Source organism: Zeus faber (assembly GCF_960531495.2).
Source record: "Zeus faber genome assembly, chromosome: 5".
NCBI lineage: Eukaryota > Metazoa > Chordata > Actinopteri > Zeiformes > Zeidae > Zeus > Zeus faber.
Window position 1 is genome coordinate 9,226,119 of NC_137192.1, and position 21,505 is coordinate 9,247,623.

Consider the following 21,505-nt stretch of genomic DNA (forward strand, 5'->3'; position numbering starts at 1 on the left):
AGATGGCCGGAGAGAGAGAAGGAGAGCGATAGAGTGATATATGGGGAGGAAAAAGAGACCTGTTTTTCTCGCCTGAAAGCGACAGAGGAGCAAGAGGGCATGGGCGGCTATTTATCCAGTGTTAAGCTCCACAAGGACAAGCTGGAAGGAGAAAAGAGACCTGGGGCAGCAACTCCGTCAAGGGCGGGATGCGAGGGTCCAGCGGACAGAGACTGAACGTCGGTCCACCCCGTGACGCAATGCCCAGCCCATCTTTCACGCCGACTTTTATTTTCAGCATTCACGTTTCTTGTCTTGGGGAATTTCCACCGATGGCGAGTTCTTTTTTCGCAGCAGCGTCCTGTAGATCTCATTGTTGGGTCTCGGTGTTAGAATTGTGTCCCGGTGCCGGTGGGTGCTTCTGGGATCTCCTGGGCTGCATTTTCCCTACGCTGACATGAAGTGAACAATAACCTTGCGCCCCTTCTGCGGCAGCAAGTAGCCCCTGAGGTCGCGTGGTCGTCTGCCAACTGGAGGGCGGATGGTTCGAAGTGGTTCCTCGGCTCCTCCTGCCTAATTTGCCGAGGTGTCCTTGAGCAAAACACCAAACCCCTCAGAGCTCCCGACGAGCTGGTTGTCTCCTTGCACGGCTGATACTGACGTTGGTGTGTGAATGGGTGAATGTGAGGCATGTGACATGTAAAGCGTCGGTCTTAGTGGTAAGAAAGACGCCACATAAATGCAGTCCATTTACCATTTCTCTTTTCCCTCTCCTTCCTTTCAACTTTGTCCAGTTTTGTTTCATTTAGAATTTGAATATTTTCGACTGCTTTTGGAGCTTTGCTGAGCCGCCATTTCCAATTTATATTTGAAGGCAATCTGGGTTAATTAATAATAGAGGCACTTTATTTTTCCCTAACCTGATATTTTCTCCAGTGGCCTCCTTTAACGCCAGTGCGCTTTGTTTTTGCACCACTTGAGCCACGGGGTTTGACGGTACTCTCGCAGAAACAAGTGCCAACAGTACATTTGAAGCAATGCTTGTGTTGTTATTGACACAGCGTCGCGTTCAGTTGACTGCATCATCATTCCCGATTTGATCAAAAAAGGTTCTGTAATTGAGAAATAATAAACACAAAATTGTGCCCATTGTCAGAGCAAGCCAGCCGGCGAGCAGTCAGTAAATTTATTTTTTCTGCGTTCTTTTCACTCACAGGAGCAGCGTCTAACGGGCGTATATCTATCCAGCCTTTCAAAAGCAATTATCCCGGACATTTTGAGTCGCGGGTGAAAGAAATAAACCTTTATTAACGCACCACTTTGATGAACGGCCGTCACGTCCCGAGGCGGCGCCGCCCAAAATGAAAACGTATTGTGCGACGCTAAAAAATAATTTGAATGGGGCTTTCCCTCATCAAGTCCTTCTGAACACTTAGCGGTGCCGTGCGAGTGTGCCGCCGCGGCCCGGAATGCACTTGAAGCGACGGCTCGTCTCTTCCGACGTTGGGGTCATCTAGGTTGTTCCTGTTTACTCCCGACGCGATGAAACGTCTGCTCTGCGTGAAAGTCTCAAGAGCATTTTAGAATATTAGGGGCCCTGGTAATACTTGTTCTATCTGAGCCCGCTCTCAGGCGGATCTAGAGGAATATACAAGAACAAATCTAGAGGATTCTCCGTATCCTTCTCTCCTCATTCTTTTCCTTCCTTCCGAGAATGCTCAAGAGCACCAGATTAATATTTATGTCCAAGACTTCTGAGGGGTTCAGATTTGTTGTTCTTTATTTTCCTCCCTTCCCTACCTTTAGAATCTTTTGTCGAGTGTCCCCGCACTTTTAAATGATGAACACAGCAAAAATTAATCTTACTTCCTTCTCCTCTAATACCACTCTGTTTGGGCCGGAGGGCGAAATCGTATATATATTTCATATAACATGTATATGGAAACGATAACCTTTGAAACTGAAATATGAATGCGGGAAATTAAATTGGGTCTTGTTAAAGGTCCCCTAATAAAACAGGTGACTTAAATACATCCACGCACATGCCCGCGCACGCAGGCACACACACACACACACACACACACACACACACACACACACACACACACACACACACACGCGGACACACACGGTAACGGCTTCGCTACCTCACAATCACTCAGTAAATTATTTCGTACTGTATATACACACATATATAAACGCACATTATGGTATACACACACACACAAAGAAAGAACATAGTCATATTAAAAGGTTCTATCCAGTTTGCAGTCATTAAAAAAAAAAAAAAAAAAGGTCCTTCTTTACATTTTACAATTGTATAACTTCTTGGATCTTTGAAGGATAATAAAACATATACCCTCTGTTTTAGCAGGAACAGAATTTAGATAGATAGATAGATAGATAGATAGATAGATAGATACTTTAACAGCTCACAAGTAGTAAAAACAACCAATAGAAAAAACATATAAAAATGAAAAAGTGTCTCGTGAAATACACGATAAATCTCAGAGTTAACTGTGAAACTGTAAAATATGACAGGATAATGGCAAAAATAAACCAGATTTTTTTAAACAAAAACCTGAAAAATTAACCGTTACACAATTAAATATAAAATATTGCAGCATAATGGAAAATAATCCAGAATTTATTTTTTTTACTTTTAAGCAATAAAAACCTGAAAAATGTATGACAATAAAATCTAAAATATTCCTGAGGAATTGAAGTATTAAAACAGAATCCTAAAAATAAACCTAAAAAATATGTATATTTTACAGTTAACAGAAAATGTACTAAATGTATATTCTATTTGTAAATAACCCTCAATATGTCTGTTGTATATTCATGATGTATTTAATTCCTTTCCCTGTCATTACATTGTTGTCGTGTCAGTGACAGATTTCCAAACGGCGATCGTGGCCTTTGAGTTTCGGCCGAATCGTGAGCAGGCGCGTGTTGCTTATTCATCTGTCGGGGCAGTGGGGGGCACACCGGCTAAGGGTTTGAGGAATAGGGGAGAGAGAGAGAGAGAGAGAGAGAGAGAGAGAGAGAGAGAGAGAGAGAGAGAGAGAAAGTCATAGGAAGTCTTGATATTTGTGTTGGGGAGGTGGGGAGGGATTGGCGAGACAGATTCCGATCACGCGACACTGAATATTACATATTGGTTTTGCCGACAAACCGCACCGAGCCATGAGGTGGAAATGAACACCAATACGTAATAAGATTTTTTCGGAAAGGGGGGAGGGGGTTCAGAGTTGGGGGCTAGGTTTGGGTCGTCGCGGTCCATCGCCGCCAAGCCCGTCCGCCGGTATGTCTTCCATTTCACGGTGTGCAGGTTCACACTGTTGCTTACCCCCGCAAAAATAATTGTGATCCCGCATTGCAACTTCCAGGTTCCATCAAGTTCCTGTGAGTATAACCACAGGTGGAGGATGGGTGGAACATACATTCACTGGAGGAGGACCAAAGGGAAAACAGAGCCGGGATAGAAAGGAAGGAAGTTAACCGCCGTCATTGTTAGGGCTGTACAACGAACACAATTTTGAACAAACCCATAAGACCAAAGAGTGCAAATTTAAGAAGGCACGTGTTTTTATTCAAGTGCAATAATAATAAACTCTCAAAAAACAAAAAAACAAAGCCAATTTGCCCAAAAATAACACCACGCGGCTTTCCGGATTTTGATCATTGCTACAGTAGCCCCTGCTGTTCATATCGATCCCTTCCCCGGTCGATACCGTATCTGCTGTGCGCCAAGGAACATCAAATGAAAAAGTGCGGGAGAAGCTGTCGTGATCAATAGTTTTGGAGGGGAAGGCATCCTCTCAGAGCCTCCGTGTAGCGTCACATTCTTATTAGGTTGGAAGATGCCTTATTTTACTCTCTGTGGCTACGAGCGATGGAAACTTTTCTTTCTTCGCCCCTATAAAATGGGGCTCGGCGGTGATAGAATTAGACGTGTAAGCACAGAAACGCCCAAAGCTCGTTGGAATTGTTGCGCCCACGGAAATCTGCCGTCTGGCCGTGACGAGGAGTGTCAGGATGATAATAATTATTCGATATTGGATTTGCTTACCGAGCCGTGATCTGGAATGGACGCTGATGTCCGCTGACATCTGTAGAAATATTTCGCTTGGTTTAGCTTGTCGTTTGGCGTTCCGGTGGCATTAGGGTTATTTCAGGCTGATATATTGAAAGGAAGGAGCCACTAAATACTGTATATACATACAACCATCCACAGGTATGTATGGATCCAAAGCGGCACGGACACGCACAGTGGCGTTGTTTATTGAGATTCATTAAACTGTGAGTTCATTGATGAATGATATATGTGTGTCCGCGTGCGTTTATATCAATATTAATATTATTGACAGACTATGGCGGTGATTTACAATGCTCTGTCTCTGCATTGCATTTGACTTATGCCGCTGTAGACATTGGAACAATGACCTTGAAACAAGGCGTTGACTCTATTATGTGTCTTCATACCGGCAGTGGGACAAATACTGAAAGAAATACATGATAAATAAAAATAAGAGCCCCCCATTTTCTTTTGCCCTCTCCTGCCTAGGTCCCTCACGCAACACAGGTTGCTGATACCCGTCTTGGTATTCCCCTCCTATCACCATGGCATCGCTCTTTCATAAGACATCAGCCTTGTTAGTCAGCTGTCCCGGGGAATGCCGCCGCTCCTAAATCGATAGGGCCAGGGCTGCCGGTCCTTTAGATCTGGGACCAAAAAAAATAGAGAGAGGCTTTTGCTTTTACAGGGCCTAAAAGAGCGAGAGCCTCTCTGGAGACCTCTGTCATTAGCGAGACCTGATGCTGAGCTGGCCCTGGCTGGGGGAGACCGCTCTCCCACGCCTTGTGATTCCGGTGGTATTGTTGAGTAATTTATGTTTTCTCACCTCCTCGACTAGCATGTTCTGTATGGGGAGAGGGGGGTTGAGAAAGAGGTTATGTGACAGGCCCGTAACGGGCCGGCCATGTGGTTTTGTAAGCACGATCCCTCCCGTAGCGAGATCGCTGTGATGCCCCCTGATAAATGACCGAGAACTGAGCGGTCTGGAGTAATGCGACGCTCTCCTCTGCTTTCAGACAGAGCGGAGAACTCAGCGGGAGATGGAAAGGAAAAACAAAAATGGTTTGTGGTAGAGGCAAGCATGGGGAGAGGGGGAGAGAGAAAGAGAGAAAGAAGGGGAGGGCGGGAGATCAGGAATAGATCAAATAGGCAAAAGGAACCAAGAGAGAGAGCGAGAGAGAGAGAGAGAGAGAGAGAGAGAGAGAGAGGTGTGGAGAGAGAGAGAGAGATTGTCTCAAATGTGTGTCTCCGAGTTCCATCTTCCGGCATGTTGCTCGAGACGCGAGGTGAGCATCGAGCTGATAATTTGCCGCTCTCAATTCCCTTCAATCCATTAGAGGATTTAAATGTTCATCAAGTTTAATGGAAGCCCAGCGCAGGTCTAATGTGCTCGCTGATAAAAGCTGGCAAACCTGCCAATTGCTCCGACAACAAAAGAGCCTTGGTGCTAATAAGGTCAAACAAGCAAAACTCCAAAAGTTTGCTCCGCGGCTCGACTTTGCCGGGTGAGCGGCTTCCAGCGGGAAGCCGGCACTGGCGGTCGGCGGAAACAGCGCAGGTCTTAATGCCCAGTTCCAATTTGTTGCCTATCATCCGGTTTCTTCCGGCCGCCTGTTTACACCTATTATCCACATGACCCACATGAGATTCTCTCGTTTGTAGGAAAAAACACTTCAAGTCAACGCACTTCGTACTCAAGCCAATGGGCACAGCTCGTTCACTGTCTGCCCTGGATGCAAGCAAAATAGAAATTATAATTCAAGCTTTTGTTTTCCGAAGCCTCTTTAGAGGTACTGTACGTACAAATCAGTTTTCACGACAAAGAAGGAAACAGAGAGCCCTGAGTGGAGCCTGCGAATGTGAGGGGTGTTGGGGATCAACAGCGGTGGAATCGTGTAGTCGGAACTCTTGACCAGGAACAGGAGCTTCCGAATGCGTGAATAAATAAAGTTTTATTTGAAGTGTGCACGTCACGATTGTCACATTGATGACGCTGGAATCACAATGACTGTTAAATTCCGATCTATGCGTTCAGACCGATGTCGCATCATTTGATTTGTTTCCAATTTATTTCCACATAATTATGAGTGTGGCCCAAAACAGACATGAACATATAAGAATCCATGGGTTTTGTTCCTCTTTAAACGTACACAATACGTATCCCATGTGTGTCACATGTGGGCAAAACTTCAGAATTGGGTCGTTTCGGCTGTTTGGAATGAACGCAGACCTGGAAAAGCGGTGGCGGCGTGTGGGGAAATGACGCATTTTAAACTTCCCTAATCTGTTCATAAATCATCAACCCAATCTAAGCGGAGGAGGAGTACAAACAAAACATGCACACACGCACGCGCACACACACACACACACACACACCCACACACACACACACACACACACACACACACACACACGCAATGAACACATAATCAGTACATATGTCCGCTCAGGCCTGCGTCACTGCAATCATGAATGTATTCCCATCTTGCATGCACGGAGACACACACACACACACACACACACACACATACACACACACACACACACACACACACACACACACACACACACACACACACACACACACACACACGCGTTCCATTTGACAAAGTCACGGGTGCACAATTATGTTAATGGCTGGCAAGTGTGAAGCATTACTCTAAACAGAACAAAGCGAGGTAGTAGGCAGGGTGCATGGATGGAATAGGAGGAAATGAATACATCAAATAAAATGTAAAAATGTAAAATAAAAAAAAAAGAGTTACATTGTCTTGCATCAGCGTCGACCTGTGAGTTACCTCTCGCTATGGTAGCCATAAAAATTCAGCCGTGATCCCAAACTAAACCAAAAAAAAAAACATCCAGCATGTTCGGAGAAGAGTGTCTTTTTTGATTATTGTTGTTATTTTCTTCCATGTTTTTTTTATGACTAAATGTTACTAATCCTATGGGAAGGATACCATGTTGGAAGGGTAGGGTATCGTAGTGGTGAAATTAATAGGATTACAAGTGATATAAAATATTGAAATGTAAGAATGAAATCTCCAAGAGCCAAATACTCCTTAATATGAGTTCATCTCCTATTCTCTCTCTCTCTCTCTCTCTCTCTCTCTCTCTCTCTCTCTCTCTCTCTCTCTCCTCTCTCTCTTTTCCAAACGAATGCCTTATAAAATTCACGGCTGTGACTTTGGTTCCTCTACCTGCTCGTTCCAGCCGGCTCACAAAGATGAACAGATCAACAACAAAATCGAGGCGCGGTACCAACAAAAGCTCCGGCTGGAGAACAACCGCGGCTCTCTCTGTCCGAGTTCCACTACGAGCCTCCGCTCGCCGACCTCACCCCCGACGCTGCAGGTCTTCAAAAAGAGAGGGAGGACGAACGCGTTAATTCCCTCGTCGTGTGAGACGCTGAGTCTTTGTTGCGGTTAATTATTCCGTTTAATGGATTCAGTTTCCCACAGATTAGATGGACACTGGACGATGCGGGCTGGTGTGCAGGAGCCATTCCGGAATGGCTCCAACTTTTCCAAACAATCCCGCGGCACACTACCGTCCTATTAACCACTAAAACATCAGGAACGTGTGGAACGGTGCTTTATCATCATGACGACTTATAGTTAGCGATGCAAGGCTCACAAACAATTTGCTCAACCGCAAACAAATCTGTTTCAATGACTCGGGAGTCGGGAGCCGCTCCGACAAAAGAGTGAAGCTTCAATTCACGGACTGAAAATAAATGGACTCTCGCTCACCATTCACGGGAAGCCCTCCCTCGCTCACCGCGCATTAAACCGACTGAATCAAATGAACGGTGAGAATTTTCTCCAAAAAAATGTGCACGGCACACATGGCGAGCTCTCGGGTCGCACCACGACGGTTGAAAAACCCGGGCGCAGATTGACGCGCTGGTCGTAATTGTCAACTGTTATCATCAGGGCTGGAGATGATAACGCCATAAAAGCCCTTTACGGGGAAACGCCAACCCGCCGAAATGTAGGAAACGATGAAAATGCATGGCTGCGGCGCTGATATAGATATAAGGATGGTGTCTGAAACAAGCTTGACAGCGTGGGGCCTTGGGGTGAACCAAAGAGAGAGAGAGAGAGAGAGAGAGGGATAGAGGGAGGGGAGCAGGGGTGAGAAAAATAAATAAAGAATTAAAGGCGTCTTTTTTTATTGAGGAGCAAAGGCTGGCCAGAGTCCTGCGCCGAATGTTGGATTTCATATTGGCGAAATATCGCTGTCATCTTGACTCATGCGCTCACCTTCACTCTCTCTCCCTCCAAGAGAGCCGCCGACCTCTGCCTGAACCCTCCTCTCTCTCTCTCTCTCTCTCTCTCTCTCTTTCTCTCTCTCTATATATATATATATATATATATATATATATATATATATATACTGTATGTGTGTCTATAAGTTGGGCTGCACTTTTTGTACGCGTCACGAGCCAAAACGGATGGTGCCACCCCGTCGTTCTTCTGCTCTCGTTTCCTTTATTTTCGGTCGTTCCTTACCTCTCCCCGCCTTCCTGGTTTGGCAGGCTCTATTAATAGTTCTGCATCCTTTCTCCTCCTCCGGCGTCTTCGTACCGTACCCGGTCCTGTCTGGCGTCCCCTGGGGCGGGGGATGGTGGGATGGGTGGGGGGGGGCACGGGTGAGGGCCGCGGCGAGGGGCTGGTCCCGGCTTACGTGCCTGCTCATCCCCGGGGAGAAGAAGAAAAACCCCACCCCACCCGCTACCCCGATACCCAGCCATCCATCAGGCAACAAACACATCGATCTAGCACCGTCGAGCAAAAGAAAAGAAAAGAGAAAAAAAACCCAGAGGATGCGACAGCATTGGGGCCTGTCATCCCTGCCGGGTGCCCTACTAAAAATAAGCCGTGGGAGAGATTTTCTGCTGGAGTAGCCCACGCCTGCAGACGGGCAGATGGCAGCGCCTCTTCTCAAATTGAGTCATCCGCCGACAGCTGGAGGAGATGTGCCATCTCTCCTCCTGAAACGGCCATCTTTGCTCCCGTGGAGGCCGTTGGAGGGGGAACGCAGGGTGGGTTTTCGTTTTTTTTTATTGCTCTCGTAATAGCGGCGAGCGGATCTCTCTTGTAACACCGTCGCTATTTTGGATCTTACATTCAAGTGGAACCGGGGATCGGTCACTAATTTGCAACACAAGGGAGGAGAGAGAGAGAGAGAATGAGAGAGAGAGAGAGAGAGAGAGAGAGCGAAGAAGGAAAAGTTGAGGATGAAAACGATATCGGGCGATAACGTGTCTCCCGGCAGACCTCCCGCCGTTCCTCCCCTTCCTTCTTTCTTTCTTTCTTTCTTTCTTTCTTTCTCTCTCACATGCTGTTCTTTCTTTCTCTCCTTTGAGTCTCTGCACCAAGGACAAAATGCTTACACCACAACGGGGAAGGGGGAGGAGGAGGAGGAGGAGAGGGAGGAAAGGGTGTCCCCTGGGGATGGAAACTTTAGGGAGAAATCGGGAGTAGGATGAGGGAAGGGGTGGGTGGAGCAGCGAGGGAAGCAGTCTGGTAGATTTTTTTAAGGTGGAACGGGGAAAAATAGCGCTTTCGTAGCACATGTTGAAGAGCTGCAGTATAAACTGTGATTTGTATTTCTAAAATCCGAACCAGCAGCAAGAGAACAAAACCAAGTTTATAGCAACCGTCCACATCTCAAGCCACTCTCATTATGTGAAAATGTGCAAAACGCTGTGTGACTGAATCACAGTGCCTTCTCGCTAGCCAGTTATAGATTCAACAGATTAACAGCGTATTTTGTTTATTTCTACATATTAATCCTGTGTTTTTGCTTTTCAAGACAACTTACACCTGTTGTTTACACAAGTTTGTTTACACACCTTATTTCATGATGGTTTCAGGCCCGATATTTCATAATTCGTAAAAATGCTATCAGAATGAACGTTAAAAAGATAAGGTTGCAGTTATCTTAAAGGAATACTGGCATTCATTTTTTTTACCTAAACCGAAACTAAACCTAAACCTTTTCCGAGCATTTGAAGTCCCAGCAACAGAATCTTAAATTGATCCAATATTGAGAGAAAATCGTCGGCTCAAACATTAAAAGAGTTTGAGGCCAAATACTCGGTTTGACTTGCAATGATTGAGGAAAAAATATGTATTGGTTTTCCTTTAAGCCGTTTGACGAAGCATAAAAAACAAAAAACGTACCTATTAGCTGAAATATCACGGCAGTTAGCTGAAAATCCCCCACTAAGTAGCTGAGGCAACCTGTGACGCTGCTGGAAATCTCCAAGACGCCGACACGCCGACACATTGTTGTAGGAAAATGTTTATGTACTTCAACTTCAATTATTTATTTGAAATTGAGAACGAGGTGTAGAAATGGCAAAATGACATCTCCATGATGTTTGCCCCCGCGCCCCCCCCCCCCCCCTCGTCGGGGGGTCAGGGGAGAGATGGCTTTGGACAGGCACAACGGGAGACCTCATCGGTTATGCCTCGATCAATCAGCTTAATGTTATTTTGCAGTGGAATATTCTATTCAGTGGGTGCCTTGATTTTTAACATAGCCTGTGTAAAGAGAAGTGGTTGGCTCTTTGTGGGTAAAGGCTTAAATTAATGTCCTCCCTGGAATGCCCGTCCCTAAATCCTCTAATATACTGTTTGGATTGGAAAAGGATTCTTACACTGTCCATGTCTGCCGATGATACTTTGTGGTGGGAGGATGGTTTCGTTTACGCAGACACGCCTGTATTGGGTCCAGGTAATTGGGCCCGGGTTCAGGGTGGCTGTACCCCTGTGGCTCGGGAGAGCAATCAAGGAGCAACAGGTAAAAACCCCATCCCCAAATACACACGGGAGGAGCCCTCGTTGTGACATGTTTGTCCATCGAGAAGAAGAAGAAGGAGAATCTTTGTTTGTCACATGGCACACACACCACAACACATGCACTCATGCGGTGACGACGACCAACACACACGCACACACACATGCTTCAAAAGGTGGCCGGTGAAATTAGTTGTCTGCTTTTGACCCATCCTGGCTTGTCCTTCCTCCGGGGGGCAGCCAGGAGCAAGGGGCAGCAGTGACGCCCGGGGACCAGTTGAAAATGTCCATCGCTGGTCAGAGCACGATGTTCTGCGTGTTTTTGGTGGGGGTCCCTACTGATGTTACAAACTCCATACAGAAAGGACCCTAATTGGGTGATATTCTGCCGGGGCACGGTGCCAACAACGCCCCAGGCGAGAATCGAACCGAGGACCCTCTTGCTGTGAGGCAGCAGTGCAATCTACTGTGGCGGTAAAACGTTTTAACCCCTTCGCCTGTGTCGAGGGTCGGAGGGTCCTGAAAACTCCAAAAAAGGCCTCATACTCCCTTTTCTGTTTGGAGCTACACCTTCTTCTGCCGCAGAGATGAACACATCACACTTTAGAGAATCTGGGAGACAGAATCCACAGGTCTGGCTAATCTACATCCTTTGCTTATTTTTTCTTTTAACTAGCCGCTGATTTTATTGACCACCTCTTCCTCTAAACAACAGAAACCATTAGCATACGAAGAGTGCTTTCTTGCTGAGATAAATGAGGCGGTGGTTATGTGTGAGGCTACGCTAAAGCTGAGCTCTCCGTGACAGAGGAAAAGGTAGCAAAGTATCACGCTAAGAGGCTTCTCCTCTGGGAACGCTTTTACATTTGGGTTTTTTTTTGTTATTGTTTGTTAGGCTAATTTGCATAGATGCAGTCGCAGTGCTGCCGGTGCTCTGCAAAATGGATGTTTGCTAATTAGGCCGAACTTGTAAGGTCCGTTTCGGGGTTATTATGCCTGCTTTGTTATTTATGTTACCTGTCATTTACACATCGTGGTATTTTGTGTTCATTTACAAATTTGCTAGTCGCATGCAAGTTGGCAAATTAACCCCATTTCATGGAAGAGGATTCCAACCAGGGGCGGACATTTCATTTCACTGTTGCGGGGAACAATTAACAATAAGCAATAAGCAATTCTTGAAGGGGACACTAAAGGTGCCCCCAAAAGTACTTTTGTATTAAATGTATAAAGAGGAAACCCTTCATAACTACTATACATAGTGGATAATTGATAGGTAAATAATTAAAGGCTTGTACAGCATGCAAGTTATTTTCAGTAAGAGAGAAGCAACACTCATTAACTGGATTAAAGATAATAATTATATTTTGATTTCCCCAAGAAGCAGATCTCTAATGTTTTGCTTTCAATGTGTAAAAGTCCGGAACAGTATGAAGTCTGCCAGAAACGTATTTAATATTTTAATCTAGTGTTTGTTGTAATTATGTATTTTTTATGAATTAAGTCTTCATTTATTTACAACATTATAAACATAATTTCATCATGGCGGCCATTTTCCATGCAGAAAGAAAAAACAGAATACACCTTATCTTATTACATCGGGTAAGTTAATCTTAAATATTATATAATTGAAATATAACTGTTACCATCTACAAAAGTATTTTGGAATGAAAACCCACATGTTTAATCAAATATCCTGCGTCATAAATACACGTCTGGCATTTGTAACAAACCAATCGCAAATTCAGCGAGTTTCGATTCAGACGATTTTAATAGTGGATAGACCACCTCCAAGGCCATACATGCATTCTGAGATGCGGCTACAGATATCCGCGATCTTCCGAAACTTAAAAATGCCTTGTTTTGCTTCTATAATTAGCTAGTTGATCTGTTTTCAATGCTTATTATTATATTACTTAAAATGATATAATATATATGTGTGTGTGTGTGTGTGTGTGTGTGTGTGTGTGTGTGTTGCGTATATATATTCAACCTGCTACCGCAGGTTGAATTAGTTTTCTGCAGGTTGGGTAGACCTATTTTGCATGCAAATTATGTGAATAATATGTATAAATAAAAATGAAGACAATAAAAATGGGGCTGGGGATGATGTATGGAACGGTATGGAACAAAACCGTGAGTAATGGGAACATGTTCTCCGTGAGTGCCCTCCAGGCTGGCTTACCCCTGCTTTTCCGCTGTTTTGATTGGCCATTACACTGATTTTGTCACACAGACTTGGCGACCCTGGGTCCGGACCCCCTGGTCCTCCTCAGTAATTTCCGCCCCTGATTCCAACACCGAAAAAGTTTTTTTCCCTCTCTTTCTTAACAATGCAAAAGTAATGAAATATGTCCCTTTTACATGATGAATCTGGATTTAACGTCAGTGGTTTCTAGCTCAGTCAGAGCTAGAGTGTGTCGGAGTGTAGAATGTGAAAGCAAATTTCAGCCTTACACTTAATTCCATGAATCTGTCATTACCGCCTTCTCCTGGACGTGTTTTTAGCCACTTTTCCCTTTAATTAATCCTATCATAGTTTCTTTCTTTCCTTGCTTTCCTGGGGACCGCCAGCCAAAAAACTCAACGTTAAACCCCTGCCAGCCCACTATGGCTGCCTGATGTCCCACCGCTTTTTTTCGCCGTTGGCTCTCGCAGCTTGCCTTGCGCTCTGTTCATTTTTTTTTTTACCTTTAGCCTCGGTAACCTCCATTAGCGATCGCCGTCAGAATCCAAATCCCTCATTTGGGCGGAGGATAAATGATTATCCCGAGCCATTTTGTGGCAGCGAATAAACAAAAGCTGAAAGTTTGTTTGTTTGCGATGTTTAGAAATTCTAGTCGTAATTCATGATATAATTGGAGAGTGGAGAATCGGTGTTGGACTGCTGGATGAATGCAAAGCAATATCAGATCGGAAAGGGGTAAGGCTATTTGTGTGTAGGAGTGTGTGTGTGTGCGTGTGTGTGTGTGTGTGTGTGTGTGTGCGTGCGTGCGTGCGCGTGTGTGTGCGTGCGTGCGTGCGCGTGCGTGTGTGAAAAGGAAGGGATAAAGAGAGAGAATGTGTGTGGTGCGTTTTCTCCCTTTTCTTTCTTTTTCTCCTCTCATCTCCGCTAAGGGTTTTATCGTCCCCTCTGGTCCCGGCTCAGATGGAGAGCCTCGCAAGGAAGAAGGAGAGGAGGGAAAGGGGGAAAAGAGGAGAGAAAAGAGAGGAGAAGCTCGTTAGAAGAGGGAGGTGCTGATGAGATAATTGCACAGCCGTCGCAGTCGCTGCCGGAGCGCTGGCTCCTATGTGTGCGTGCAGCGGCGTACTTCCCTCCAAAATGTATAGCCGCTAGAAATGAGTCTCTGGTATGTCTGCTCCGTCGAGCCATTTCCTTCCTCTACGCTTCCCTCCGTCAGTGTTTTTTAAATGCAGTGTTGTCATCGTCGTCGTTGTTGTTGTTGTTGTTGTTGTTGTTGTCCCGGCGGGGGCTTCGGGCAAACTGCGCTTCTTCTAAGACAAACAATTATTCTTCTAAGTTGACTGGAGACACCCTCTCAGCCCGCCGCGACACACGTCAGCGTCTGTATGTGTGCGTGTGTGTGATTGGTAGTGTGTGCATATGCAGGGCCTTTTTCTCAGAACCTGCTGATTTTAATTTATACCCTATATACCCATAACAATAATTTAACCTGTGCATAGTGTCATATTTTGTATATTGTGTTTATCTTTATATATCCGACTATGGCATTTTTAGCAATTATTTGTTTGTTTTTGGCTCTATATGTATGTATATGTTTGACACTTTTTTTTTATTCTCCACTTTTTTCAGCCTGGTAAGTGAAGGTTTGGTGCATTTCACAACAATGGAATGCACCAAACCTCACCAGAACAAATTCCTTGTCAATGTAAATATCCTGGTGGAGCAAACTGATTATGATTCTGAGCCGCGGGGGCTTCCTTGTGTGTTGGTGGAGGAGGTGGGGGGGATAATGGCGGAGAGAAGAAAATGAAAAATAAAGTTGACCACTGCCCTGGGAAATATGGTGCCATGTCTGTGGGAAAGCAAAGCGGGGGAGAGAAGAAAAAAAATGGAGAAAAGGGAGGAAAAAAAACAAACAAACAAAAAACACAACTCCTCAAGCAGGAGGCAGCTTTTCATATGGCGGCCGCTCTCTCCGAGAAAGAGAGGGGGGGGGGGGGGGGCGAGGGAGAGAGATGGAAAGCCAGGTTGTGTGAGTTTGTGTGTAGCCTGGGTTTGTATATCCGTTATGAACAGAAGCCTGTTGAGAAAAAAACAAAAACTGAGCAAACTCAATTTCGAGCCCTGGAGTTCTTGAAGGAGGAGCGCTCCCCCTAAGTGGAGACACGTTTAACCCTTTCACCGCCAGATGGCGATGGAGCATGGATCCTACTGAGGCCCTGCCCACACGTACGTTTTGGCCACGTGTCCGCGCAACAACAACGTTCTAGGTCACTGTAAAACAGCTTTAGGGAAAATGCCTTCCAGGGTGGAGTTTTTCTCAAAAGTCGGTTTTCCGTGTATTAGTGTGGATGAGTAAAACGGAGCCTAAAGCACTACTTTAGGACCTCAACTTTTGAACCCACCAGCGATGGCCGAAGACCGTTTTGTTGTTGTCTCTGTTAAAAGTAAACATCTCTCCAACTTTAGGAATTTTCTTCTGCGGGGTTTATCATCAAGTTTTATGACAAAGAATCGCCCCCGTATTGGTCTGGTGTGCTTATGCCAGCGTTTTAAATAGTTTTTGCATTCTCGCGCGGACGGGATTTTTCTTTTTTAACGGATGGGGAAATAATGTGTTTTCGGAAATATCCATAAACGTGTGGACGAGGCATGAGAGGAGGAGGAGGAGGAGGAGGTGGGATTAACCCATTGCTAATTACAGTATCCGCTCTCTCCTCCGTACTGTACCATTTCGCACTTTCTGTCACCAATCAAATGAACCCGGCGCCGCTTGCGTACAAGTCATAATTCAGACGGAGAGCAGAGAGAGCATGAGACAAATGCGTCCCACCGCCTTCAAAGACAGAGGGATTTCTCATTTGAGGGGAAATTAAATTAATACCGGCCGGGGAAACGACTTGTCTCGTAATTTTTCACTCACGGGTTCCCTTTAATAATTACATTGCGCGTCCACCCAACATTGGCACATAGCAGAGTTATCGAATTGTCTTTTTTTTTGATACATCATCCTTGGACCGGATAGAAGGGCACCAACTTTATATTACTTATAATATATTATAATTAATAATTGTTATTATAATATATAATAATTGTATTACCCTTCATTTTGATTAATTACTTTAATATACAGAATTAAAGGTGTTCATCAATCCAATGACTGAGGTATGAGTAAAAAACATGCCGCACTCAAGAATTACTTCAGATTTATTTTTCTAAACGCCTTATGATCTGCTGGGTGTATTTATATTCATATGTAGGCTTATATCATCTCTTCATTCAACAGCAAGGACGCAGGCTCCATATCAAACATTTGAGTCAGATCTGGAGCCATGTCAGTCAGATCTGTCAGTGGCTTTTCAGGATTATAACGCGGTGAAATTCTAATTAAAAAACTGTAAATCAACTCTAAATATTCCCATTTCCATGCTTCATTGTGCTTTCGTTCGGTATCGCCCTCCATGTTACTTAACTTCAAGTTTATTTATGTAAAACCAAAGTGCTGCAACTTTGTTCAACACACAAGCACACACAGACTCATACGCGTATATATACAGACAAATAATTTTGGCACAATTTCAATTTAATACCGAATGCAGGCTCACATAAATAAACAAATAATAAATCAATCAAAGTTGACGGTAAGGGAGTTTAAGTAGGTTTTAACGTTTTTTCAAATTGAATCGGCCGATCTAATGTTATGTGGCAGACTGTTCCAAAGTTTCGCTGTGGCTACAGAAAAAGCCTGCTTTATTGGCGGTGCAGCTAATCTCCAATACGTCAACTGAAACAAGATAGAGCATCATTTTCATTTTGCCACAGCCTTTGGCTTCGGATTTGGAGCATTGATGTGTGTTTAATGAAAAAGCGCAGCATAGAAACTGCTTCTCTGTGGCTGTTGGACATTTTGAGCGGGTTGCGTCACATTATGAATCCTTTGAAATAAAAGCAGACTCAGAAAAGTACATCTAGCAACAATTAGCCAAGCAATTACAATGAACTAATTGGTACAATTAGCTCCTTCCACCCCTGAGGGGTGGGGTGGAAAGGGGAAGGCAAGGAGGCGGGGGAGGGGGAGTGCAGGAGAAGCCCTGCGCCCGTGACCGGGCCATCTGTCGGCCCGACTCTGACCCACCCGACACGCACGGCCAAATTAGAAGCAGTGACGGACCCGATAATGAAGACACAAGAAAGAGGCGGGGGGGGGTGATGGGGGGATGTAGGTAGGTGTGGGTGCGGGTGCGGGGTGAAGGATAGATACTGTGTCTTAACTGTTGGCACAGGGATGCAGCCTAAAGGGGGGATGCTGAAAATTGATCTGAACGAGAGAGATTACTGTGTGTGTGTGTGTGTGTGTGTGTGTGTGTGTGTGTGTGTGTGTGTGTGTGTTGTCGGAGAATCACAGGTATTGCGAGGTGAACCTGTTTCCGCTATCAGGAGACACACTGAGATTTTAAAAGATTTTATTTCTGCCAAGGTAAAATGAGCACAATACAGTACACGCTCTGAAAGGTGGAACAGGACCGTCTGAAGAATTATCCAGAGAGCAGTTTCTTAAGCGAGGAGAGAAAAGGCTGAAGAGGAGGGAGGGCTGAAGGAAGACAAAAAACATGTCAGGGACACACAGCTTGCAGATAAGACCACAGACAAGACAACACAAGGTGGTACAAGGGTGCAAGGAATGTGCAGAGTGGGGACAGGGCCTCCCAGGGGAGAACATTAAAAAAAGGATAATTGTCTGAGAAATACAATATCTCCGTTTTACTCAAAAAGGTTTTACTCACTTTTAGTCAGAAACATGACAATGACATAACCAGCAGTCAAATTGAGACCATCTTTGTTATTAACATAATAAACACAATCACTTTGTCCTGAATAGTGCCTCATTCTGTCTCCTAATCCTTAATCCACTAATTATTTGAACCAGGGCCCAACATTTTGAAGTTATTATTTAATTTAAATTAGCCAATAACCTTACTGCAATGTAGTGTTCTTAGAGGACATTAAGTATTATGTGATATTAGGATAGAGATGAACAAAAAACAGCTGCACATTCACAAAAAAAAATAAAAAACCGGATGGTAATTCACACTCTGTTCCATAGTTACTTAGTGAAGGTCGGGAGCTAAACTGATCATGTGCAATGCAGCCACCAGTAGATAAATTGAAGAGCAGTATTCTATAACTCAACTTCTGATCATTACTTCGAGAACCTTATTTCAATAAGAAACGAATTGAGATGTTTCTGGTTCTATGGGGCACTCTATAATATTTCACAGTAATGAATTCAGTTTTTACTGCTGCTTCATAAAATCAAATACTGGCACTTAATATGATGTATCTCAATTTAGCCACGGTCTCTCATGCATTTCATCGCACACTAATTCCATTTCAGCCTTTTAAATAATTTTATTTGAAAATCAGTTAAGTACAAATTGAAGCAATATCAATAATTGATAAGGATCTTTGAATGCTGAAAATGCCATGGTCTCACCCAACTGCAGATCAACTCTCTGTTGACGATAGTTCACAGCCCCATGCAAACCGGCCAGAGGTTTCCTGTTGCAGCTCGGTGGATTCCTGTTGAAATATTTTCAAGGCTGTGGAAACAAGACCCTGTACAGACAGGTTGGTTAATATTAGATTTGATTCGATTAGATTAAACTTTATTGTCAGTGCACAAAGTACAAGCACTGAGACAACAAAATGCAGTTTAGTATCTAACCAGAAGTGCAAGAGAAGCAGTAAAGTGCAGCATATGTATAAAATATAAGTATACTGTATGAATAATATATAAATAGAGTTAAAAGTTGTAGGTATGGATATACTAAATATGTGTAGCATGAACAGAATTAACAGTTTCACAGAATGAATGTGAATGCACTTAAATATATACAGTATGAGCAGTATTAACAGGATGATGAGCAGTATTAACAGTATTTCCAGAATGGATATGGATGCACGAAAGTATATACATTAAGAGCGGTATAGCAGTATTAACAGAGTAGATATGAATATGCTACAATATACAGTTGTGTTCTGGGGATGGTGTGGTTTGAGTAGCCACATCTGTCCTGGGTCTAGGTTATTGGGGCCCAGGATCAGAGTGGCTGCATACCTGTTTCTCGTTGGTTGGTCTACATTTACATTTACATTTAGTCATTTAGCAGACGCTTTTCTCCAAAGCGACTTACAAGGGAGAATAACATTCAAGCTACATTGCGACAGAGATTAGTGTAACAACAACATTCGTGTAACAATAAATACTGCAAGGTGGTGCTGTTGCTCGTTGTTGGTCTAACGAGCAACCGGCAAAACCCCCATTCCCACGCCCACTCAGGAGAGAGGAGCCCTGTCATGACCTGTGTCCATCTGCTCCTGGCTTGTTCTATCAAGCCCCCTCTCCACAATAAACTTGTGTGTTTTCTACAACCCATCTTGTCTGTCTCTGTGCCGGAGATCCCTGAAAAAACGCCACTTGGTGTGACTTACAAACTGCTTAACGATCATAAATGTTTTCTTCTCGTGCGTGCGCATTCCACAGGGGCAATCTCAGGAGCGCGGCCGCCACCTTTCCACATTCCAGACTCAAGCCTGCTTCCTCGACTACTATTTTATTTTATTTTTTGCCTCACGGAGACAGTGCTTCTGCCTCTCCCCACAAGTGTACCAAGGTCAACCTTGCAGAGTGTTCTTGTGTGTGTGTGTGTGTTGTGTGTGTGTGTGTTTTTTCTTCTGTGGAATATCTGGCCTTTACTTTAGCTCTTATTTGAACACTCTATCAGAAACCATGACAACTATCACATTTATTTTACAGTTTCAACTTTTAGTAAGTGAAGGCACACATATTCCATGCACTCCCCTGGCTCTCACAAACAGAAAAAATCTGCCTCTTTGCTCATTTTTACAGTGTATATCAATAGTTACTTGATTCAGTGTCAGGCTGAGATGACTTCCAATGAGAAAGATCCCGTTTGATTATACTCTTTACTGAAAAAGTAACTGGTAAGGATTTGAACACGCACACACACAAATATGGCTGATCATCAAAGTCAATGACAGGTTAACCAGCAGATCACTTTAACACAAGAGCAACTAAACAAATAACTCCAGAAAACTCAAACTTTATAAACCAAACAAATTCAGTTCTTCCGTTGCCACGTAACCCCAAGTGACACAGGAGGTCCGCATCGCATCTGCTCTTCGAGACGTCACAAAACAATTTTAGCAAGCGATCTTCCCAATTTCGATTGATCAATTTAGTTTATCAATTTTAAATGCTCAACACGCACAACCTGCAATGCTGAGAGGAACATGCATCATACTCATCATCTTTGTATAAGTTGCCTTAATAAATCAACACATTTCTGCCAACAACTAAAAGCTGCTACAATTGAAGGCACCACTATGAGCACTTTCACTACTATCTCTCTGAACACAATTCAACAGTTCAAACTGTGCAATATCTGCCCATACTAACCATGACATAGGCCAATTTTAAACTCCCTGTGAACTTAACTTCCCGTCTCTTCTCCCGATTCATTTCTTACCTCTGGCTCCATCTCTTACTCTTATTGACCTTGAACCCAGACTCTCGCACGCGCTTTTACACACACACACACACACACAATGCTTTTCTTCCCCCTCTTACTTCATCAAGGGTGTTTCCGCCTCTCTGGACTCCATTTCAATATTTGTCTCAAGATTGAGTTATATATTTATATTTTAACACATTTTCATTTAATTATGTCGGCTTTGTTACAACAAAAAACACAGACTTCAAATCAATGCAAGTTTCACACTCCTACAAGTCCTACAAGATAAAAGTTATCTTGAGCGATGCTGTGTTCCACAACCCGTCCTACCATACAGGATCAGGGTCTGAGGGGGCGATTTCGCTTTCCCCATGATCTGCACCTGGTTGATAATAAACGCTACCGCAATATTTAACCACGGTACCTTTTGATGTTACCACAGTATGTCCCTCACCTTACGTTTCTGAGATCTGGTATTGTCTGGTATGAACTCTCCTTTTTGTCCTGTTGGTTCCACGGTAATGTTACGGCCAGTATAGGACCGGCCGTTGTGCACTTCAACTTGAACGTGGAGAGGTTCCGACAAACCAGAGAGAGAGAGAGAGAGAGAGAGAGAGAGAAACCCATCCTCGTTGCCAAATTGTCGGAGAATTTCCGTGAACCTGTTTCCCCTATTGGAGGAGACTGAGATTTTAAAGGATTTTATTTCCGCCGAAGTGAAATGAGCACAATACAGTACACACTCTGAAAGGTGGAACAGGACCGTCTGAAGAATTATCCGGAGAGCAGTTTCTTAAGCGAGGAGAGAAAAGGCTGAAGAGGAGGGAGGGCTGAAGGAAGACAAAAAACATGTCAGGGACACACAGCTTGCAGATAAGACCACAGACAAGACAACAGGTGGTACAGGGTGCAAGGA

General features: G+C 44.2%; 1 protein-coding gene across 1 annotated transcript in view; it reads left to right on the top strand.

Moving 5' to 3' along the window:
• epha8 (eph receptor A8) overlaps nt 1-21,505 on the top strand; it is a gene marked incomplete at both ends in the record, with an annotated part of 92,968 nt that overhangs the window by 1,597 nt on the left and 69,866 nt on the right. The gene's annotated exons all lie outside the window — the stretch shown is intronic.